The 8,448-nt window shown below is 34.0% G+C and overlaps 1 long non-coding RNA gene across 1 annotated transcript; it reads left to right on the forward strand.

The window, feature by feature from the left end:
• The first annotated feature begins 1,191 nt into the window (after nucleotides 1-1,191).
• Nucleotides 1,192-8,060, forward strand: LOC111088956. Its single transcript, XR_002613354.1, has 2 exons — nucleotides 1,192-4,091; nucleotides 7,590-8,060. It is a non-coding gene; the product is annotated as an uncharacterized LOC111088956 (long non-coding RNA).
• Nucleotides 8,061-8,448: the final 388 nt, after the last annotated feature.

An 8,448-nucleotide genomic window follows, 5' to 3' on the forward strand; every position in this document is an offset into this window, starting at 1 on the left:
TGATTGTTTATAAGGCTTTGTTGTTAATTTATCATTTGATTGTTTATAAGGCTTTGTTGTTAATTTATCATTTGATTGTTTATAAGGCTTTGTTGTTAATTTATCATTTGATTATTTATAAGGCTTTGTTGTTAATTTATCATTTGATTATTTATAAGGCTTTGTTGTTAATTTATCATTTGATTGTTTATTATAAGGCTTTGATGAATATTTTAACATGGAAGCTTTAGCTTTGCTTTGAACAGTCTTGCATTACATTTTGCGATTATCACATGGTGTTGGAACTTCCGAAAAAGAAACTTTTTTTACTGTTTGTGTTGGTTGTGTTCATTAAATCACACTAATTGAACCCTGTAAATGTTATTAAAAACACATTTCCCGTTTTCACTGAATTGAGGGACAGAATTGTTAACATGAAAAAACGAAATCTTTCTATCATCAAGGTATTCAACTGATAATAAAACACAAGACCAGGAAATATATTTATTTGTATTGCTTTTCACTTCATATTCAGTTATATTTAATTAAATTAGATGGCTTATATAACAAGTGGAACAAATAACTCAGCGCCAGTATTCATATTTCTCTGTTGGTGGTTTACCCTAATAATATGTCAGTCTGTTGAACATCACACCCAACTGAATAATTATGATGTATATGGTTATGATCGTAGTACACGCGTTTCTATGTTACTTAGAATTTGTTCCACAACAAACGCATTACAGAAAACACGTGACGTTCAGTTTGCCGTAGATTAAAGTCATTGAATTAATAAAAGTAAAAAGTTCATTTTATGTTATTGCTGTGAATTTGTATACAAAAGGCCTTTGGAGAAAAGATCTGTTTTGGATGTCTGTCTGTTTCGATCCTACACATTTGCACCTGCCTAGCGAAAAGCTCACCAATAACAACAGTAAACATTGTCACAAAATTAATTCAGTGTTGCACAAATGTACAGGTAATAAATAAACAAATGTATAGTTACAGCTATAGTGACTTTTTTTTTAACACTAACTTTATTCACGTTACTTAATTTGTCCTCTGAGCTACAGATCGGGTGAGCTTTGTTACTAGTTTGAATAGAAAATTGACTCAAACACTCAGCTGTTTGCGACGCACAAGGCTAGAGTAGTATAGACTCTTATACATATATAATACCCTGTTTGTGCAGCTGTATAAGAACATCCAACACAAGCGATACTGGGCGATTAATAGAAGCTTTGTGTAGTAAGCGCTGTTGTTAAGGGCTTACGTAAAAATATGGAATAAAAAAGTTGAGGGGAAGTAACTACATTTCCTATGCAATTAAAGTCATCTCTTACATTTTATGTTTACTATTTGTTATTTCCTAGATGTTGTGAACAATTTGTAAAAATATACATTGAAAAATTGGTGAAGCTCGAAGTTCCATATATTTTTTAATCATTTGCTTTTAAAACCATTATCCTAGTGTGATTCTATTTGAAAGTTAAAAGTTTAAGTGAGCTCCTTGTATTCAAGATAACAGTATGAACTTTATCTTAAGTGATACAAAGACAAACAACGTAGGAAGTATTTTAATCGAATTCTTATGCTAAGTGTCTCCAAAAAATGTTTGTCCCATCAAGAAGTGATCTACTTTACCTACATAGAAATGCTGAATCTGTCACATTGTTCTTTATTACAAAATTATTCCTAGTACAGGATATGAATTAGCTGGTTGGTTCTGCTTATGATTCTTATCCTAAAAATATTTCGTAGTGAACAACGGCCACTCAAAAACTTCTTTGTTGATTTGGTAATGTTATGTTTGTCTACATAAAAAACATTCTAAATAAAAACGAAAGAAATATCACGAGTGGAGTAAAATTAATCTTTTTTTATGAAAGAGTATTTGATCTGGAGGAGAAATGTTATTAAAAAAAGGCTATTAAGAATAAAAGTAACGTTTCATAGATTAGAAGTTGAAAATAACTGTGGGCGTGTAGAAAACACACACAAGAAAAAATACACGAAAAATGTAATCCCCTCTGAAAGCGAAATAACTTTGGAAAGTTGAAGAACCAATTGTGAGAAGCTTAATGAAAAATGGAACTACTTCGGAAAGTATGTAACCACCTTTGGAAAGTTAGAGGAACCAATTGTGAGAAGCTTAATGAAAAGTGGAACTACTTTGGAGGGTATGTAACCACCTTTGGAAAGTTAGAGGAACCAATTGTGAGAAGCTTAATGAAAAGTGGGACTACTTCGGAAGGTATGTAACCACCTTTGGAAAGTTAGAGGAACCAATTGTGAGAAGCTTAATGAAAAATGAAACTACTTCGGAATGTATGTAATCACCTTTGTAAAGTTGAGGAATCAATTGTGAGAAGATTAATGAAAAGTGGAACTACTTCGGAAGGTATGTAATCACCTTTGGAAAGTTGAGGAATCAATTGTGAGAAGCTTAATGAAAAGTGGAACTACTTCGGAAGGTATGTAACCACCTTTGGAAAGTTAGAGGAATCACTGCAAAAGTAAAACGGCTCGTACATTGGAAGGACTTTTGTGAAAAGTATAACTGTCCGAAAGTTGGAAGGAACTTTGTGAAAAGTAAAGCTGTCCAAAAGTTGGAAGAATAATTGTGAAAATTAAAACGGCCCAGAAGGTTGAAGGCACACTGTAAAAAGGAAAAGTGCTTTAGATAAGATCATCTATTCTAGTGAAAAGTGTACGAAATGTGAGCAAACATTGAATAGTTTGATGAAAAGTTGAAAGATCTCACAGAAAAAAATACCATAAAAAATTTGGAAAGATGGATTTCCTGTAAGATAGGTGATCTCCCCAGAATTACATCAGAAGATAGATTTCCTGAAAGATGTGTGAGCTCACCCAGAAACACATCAGAAGACGGATTTATTGAAAGGTAAGTGAACTCACCCAGAAACACACCAGAAGACGGATTTCCTGTAAAATTGACGAACTCCGCAGAATTTTCTCAGAAGATGGATTTCCTGAAAAAAGGGGGTGAGCCCACCCACAAACACATCAAAAGCTGGATTTATTGAAAGGTAAGTGAACTCACCCAGAAACATATCAGAAGACGGATTTTCTGAAAGGTAGGAGAGCTTAACAAAATTACATCAGGAGATGGATTTCCTGGAGAGAGAATGAGCTCCCAAAAATACATAAGAAGACGGATTTCCTGAAAAGTGGGTAAATTCCCAGAAACACATCAGAAGATAGATTTCCTATGAGGTGGGTGAGCTCGTCAGAATTACTTCAGAAGATGGGTTTCCTGAAAAATGGATGAACTCACTCAGAATGACATCAAAAAATTGATTTTCTTTAAAGTAGCGGAGCTGAAACCAGAATCAAAATAGAGAATGGATTTCTTGAAAGATGGGTGAGCTCACCCAGAACATATCGCAAGATGGATTTCTTCAAAGGTCTACCCAGAAACAACATAATACTTCATAAAGAATACTTTCACTAAAAAACTATAAACATAATTTAAAAATAGAAACATACTTTGTTTTAAATGACTCAAGAATGGCGGAACATTGAGAGCAAGTTTATTGGCGTAGGATAATAATTATTTTCTGAATACTTAACAAATTGTTTTATCTATCTCCTAGTAAAGGGTTAGTATGCGAACCCATATAAAAAAAAACATTACTTATCTTTAATATACCCCATCTTACACTAGGAGAGCTTTCCACTTGAGGATATTAAAAAACGGTCCCCATACTTCTGGTTAGAAAAGAATATGAATACAAATTCCAAATTTAATAGCCTTGTTTAATAGTCTCGGCTGTTCTGAAACACTTTCTAAAACAGGATAAAATTACATTTTGATCTAACATTGTTTCTTGTACACCGTTACAAAGAATACTTAAAACCATAGTGCGTGTAGATTGAAGTAGCTTGTGTGTCTCAAGTTTACTTTACCGGGTAGCAGCGGCTTTATGTTTTAACAGTACTTACTCAATCACTTGTTGTTTGTAACTTTATACATTCTCACCTATACATCTGTACATTCTCACTTATATCTCTGTACATACTTACAGATCCGCCGAGAGCTTCCACGAGGAAGGACACGGATATGCATGAACAAACTGAATGTCAACAAGGTGAAATTTGTGATGCCTTAATAGGATAATTTATTCAATCTTCGGCTAAAAGTTATTATTACATACCATCTTAACAGATTTATAATAATATCTGTATCCTACTAATATATTGCGTTTTGTTATAAATCTTACAGTTGGATATCATATTTTGAGGATTTGTAAGAGTAGTATGGATGTGTTAGTCGCTAGTTATATACATCAATATATGAATAATTATGAAACTTTAGGCTTATTTTATAACACAAGGCATGTTTAGTCAGTATTTTATTATGTATGTTTTTTATTCGTTGTCTACATAACAAGCAAAATGAATATATGTCCAAGTCACTATTAACATTTCAACAAGCTGCTCAGATGGAAATAGGCTAAAAGTTTTAAGGAATCAATGATTGATTCTATCACCATACATTTGACACTAACGCACAAGCACATTGCTGCCTAAAAGGAAGTCACAAAAGTCACTAATTAAAGAACTTTATTAAATAAATGAATAAAAATTATTAAAGAGTAAAAGAAAATGCTTATACAATGAGTTTAATGTTTGTTTAATACTGTGAATATACGAAAGCAATATTTAATTGCACTTAAACATTTCAATTATTTAATAGCAAAATAAGATAGAACTGGATTAATATGTATAGTTTTTTTCTATTTTAATACATGAGTGGGTTTATCATCATTAGGCCAGACAATTGTTTACTGTATGATTTTCATTGTTAGAAGTGTACTTTCTTTGCCTTCTGTCTGGCAAAATGATCAGTGATTCTTCTGAAATCCAAAGTACACACTAACTGGTTTCATTTGCAAGGGTTCTCAGATCTGTCAGTCGGTCTTAGTAAATGATGGAGCACAGATAAATTTTATCAGTTTCAGCTTGCTAAAAGATCTCTCTCCTTCTGCAACTGTGACTGAATTGTTCATAAAACACGATGGACTGCAAAAACATTTGGGAAAAGTAGATGTAGCTTGAACTTGTGTGTTGTTTTGAAAATCTAAAGGATTCAATGCAGTCATCACCAAAGTTAGCTTTGTAGATGGCCTTTAGATGTTTCATTTTTTCCACTAATTTCTTCTGACACATCAGATCTTTACTTGTGAACAAACTCCTTAGTTTTGAATATCGATCATTCTCTGATATATCTAGATATTGCCACAAAAAAAGAAAAGCATCTGATTAATATCATGGTTGCTCTATATTTTGTAGTGAGCCCAGCAATAACAGAATCTATGATCTTATATGTTTCATCTGAATTTTGTCTCATCTACAGGTTAATTTTTTTCACAAGTAGGCAAGGGTTCATCTTTATTTTCACCATGAAAATACCTGGGGTATGTTTTCCATTTTGCAAGCAGTTGTGGCAGAAGATTCATATTATTTGCCACGGATTTAGCTTCATTAAGAAGTGAGCTCTAATGTTCACGCAGTGTTTTTAAAGAAGTCAACAGACTTTCCATGTTGCTCATTTCATTATCGGTGGTAGCTTGCAATACTTGATTGTGGTGATCAAGATGACTCCAGCCATCAAGACGCAAGAAAATGACTGCACATATTCAGTTATACATTTGACTTCAGTTCTTATTTGTGATCTAAGATTGAGTTGAAGAATTTCTGATAGAGCATCTAGAATCCCAGAAAAATGAGATGCAAAAGTCTTGACACAATCCACCCCCGAAAGTCCATGAAGAGAACGGCCTATATTCTGGAGAAAAATGCTCCATCACTGTGGGCTACAACTAAATAAATTGTAAAGGTTTTCAACTATTCCGAAACAATATCTGAGTATCTCTGCAATTTTCTGCTGCTTGTGCTCGACAAAGATTGAGAATGTGACAAGCACTTGGTAAAAATTTAACCAGGGGATTAACTTTTAGTAATAGAGCTTGATCACCATTATACTAAGCCACTCATGTTAGACCATTTTATATCTCTGGGCTCTGCAATCCATTATTCATTATCAGATAAGCAATCAAGTATTAGATAAGAAATATCAGCTCCAATCTTCTTATTGTAATCAATAAATCTTAGAAACCTTTCTTGAGTGACAAAGGAAAAACGTTCCGATGGCATGGATACATACTTCAGGATAAAGGTTGTCTGTTCTCGGTAAGATGAATCAGGTGTTGCATCTACTATGACAACAAAGTATTTTGCTGCAAGTCTTTCCTTCAAAATACTTACATTCTGAGCACAGGTTGCTAAGATTTCATTCTGGGACTCACCTGAGAAGAAGTGAGCTTGAAGATGGTAACCTGCTCGCTGAGATTCTGCAATCTCTTTCTACAGGCTTCCTTAGAACTAGATCTTAATGACTGAAGAACTCAAGTATTCTTACAAAATTACCATTATCAGGCACACCAATCCTTTGTGATCATCCACGAAGAGCTAAACCTCTCTCCCCAAGAAAATGACAACATTTATAATAACTTCTCATCAAGACTCCAGTTGCATCACTCTCTATAGCTACAACTGCAAAAGGCTGGCCACTAACAACAGACCAGAAGAAACTTTATGATGGGCTCCCAGAGCATGAGAAAAGTGTTCATCATAAGAAATGCTATACTGAGTAGCATGAGTTTGAAGCAAACGCCCGTGTTTATTTGGACCTTGAGGAGAATATTCTTTCAAGAGCAGCCAAACGTAAGGATATCCTAACGAGGGACATGGAAAACAGTACAAAGCTTGCCTAATATTACTCCAAGCTAGCCAGTTACGTCTATTGTATTCATCATTTTGCTGCAAAAACTTTAGAAGAGAACTTGTAAAAACAATTATTCAGGGTGTTGTAGAGGCCCAGCTCTAACAGTTAGCTCAAGGTTTTCAGCTGATAAACTCCCATCAGTTAAAGTATCAACATAAATGCCACTGAGCTGCTGTGGCTTTTCAGGAACGTTTTTTGAAAGTGTACTGAAGTATCTGTGGAATACAAATACTAAGTATATACATAGTTAAAAGTTTTCAAGAAGTACACTATATTTTGTATAATGTATAGTATGAAGAAAGCAGCATATCGAAAATGCTATAAAAAAACGTTGGCACTATCTAGTGAATCACACTACCAAAGAAGGAAGATACAAGTTTGAGGCCCATTGCATGAGTTATATAAAGACACATTCTGCGTCTTGACCTAGAGGCGAGAAAATTCACGGCTACAGACTCCAGGGCTAGACAGATGTGGTATATTGAGATAAATCCCCAATTGTTTAGATAAAGCTCCTGATGAAATGAATCAATGTCACCAAAAACAATTTGTCGCTATACACCCTAAGTTAATTGTCTTAGATGATTTTGCCAAAGATATTAGGGATAGAAATAAGTTGTTTAAGGACCAATAACAAAGTGGATTTTGGTTACAGTGTGATGGAATAGTCCACTTGTTGATGGAAGATCCCACTTGTACCAATCAAGTTAAAAGAAATACCTTTAAAAGTAGATCTGCTAAACGTCTCGAATAATCGGAAAAACACTAAAATTCCCTTTCTCCGACTCAATATCTTAAGTTGCTCCAGGGAATTGTTCTGACTCCAGAAGGCGGAAGATGGCAGTAATCCAGAATCTACAAGAAGTTCGTCGCACAAACTCCTTGTAAGTATGTTATTTCTGTTCTAGTCTAACGGTGTTTCACTTAAGGTTCTATAATGTATAAAGAGAGAAAAGTGAAGAACAATAACTGTACTAAAGAAATATTAGGTTTGATAATGCTTATAGTGGAATTATTTAAATATATCTTAGAAGAATTGTTTATGCAGTTATAACGATTATGACCGAGAAAATTTCTTGTGTTCGCTTAGTTGATAAGTTAATTAATGTTATATCTATGTTATTGAACATAATAGAAGGTCTTAGTAACGAACATCAAAATCTTGAAAACAAAAATTCAATGACTTAGAGTTAGTGTTGTTGCAAGATAACTTTGAGAGTTTCGATATAGATGCTCAACAGTGTGTAAATAAAACACTATTTGATTTGTATACAGTCGTTTGTGTGTGTCCTTTATTCCACACGTAAACTTCCTCGAGTTGGTGACTTGTGTGTTCCGCTCGGGAAAGCACAACCTGAAATCCAATTAAATTCCTTTGTAACGAGTGTAACGTCGAACCCCACGGGCTGCCCACATGCCGGTTAAAGTTCCTCCAGTAGTGATTACATTTGGCTGTAGATAGTCACTTTGTTTTCTGTAACAGGATATGCTATGAGATTGTCATTTGTGTTTGTATCATTTGAAATTTCATCATGCTCAGTCGATTTATTCAAAGTAACAGCACTTCTTTCATGGTAATTACTGACATGAGACCCTGAATGGAAAACTTTGGGCTGATCTTCACTTTTCTTTTTAAAACCAACAATAGAAAGATTTTG

Source organism: Limulus polyphemus, unplaced genomic scaffold, assembly GCF_000517525.1.
Source record: "Limulus polyphemus unplaced genomic scaffold, Limulus_polyphemus-2.1.2 Scaffold4848, whole genome shotgun sequence".
In the NCBI taxonomy this organism is placed as follows: Eukaryota; Metazoa; Arthropoda; class Merostomata; order Xiphosura; family Limulidae; genus Limulus; species Limulus polyphemus.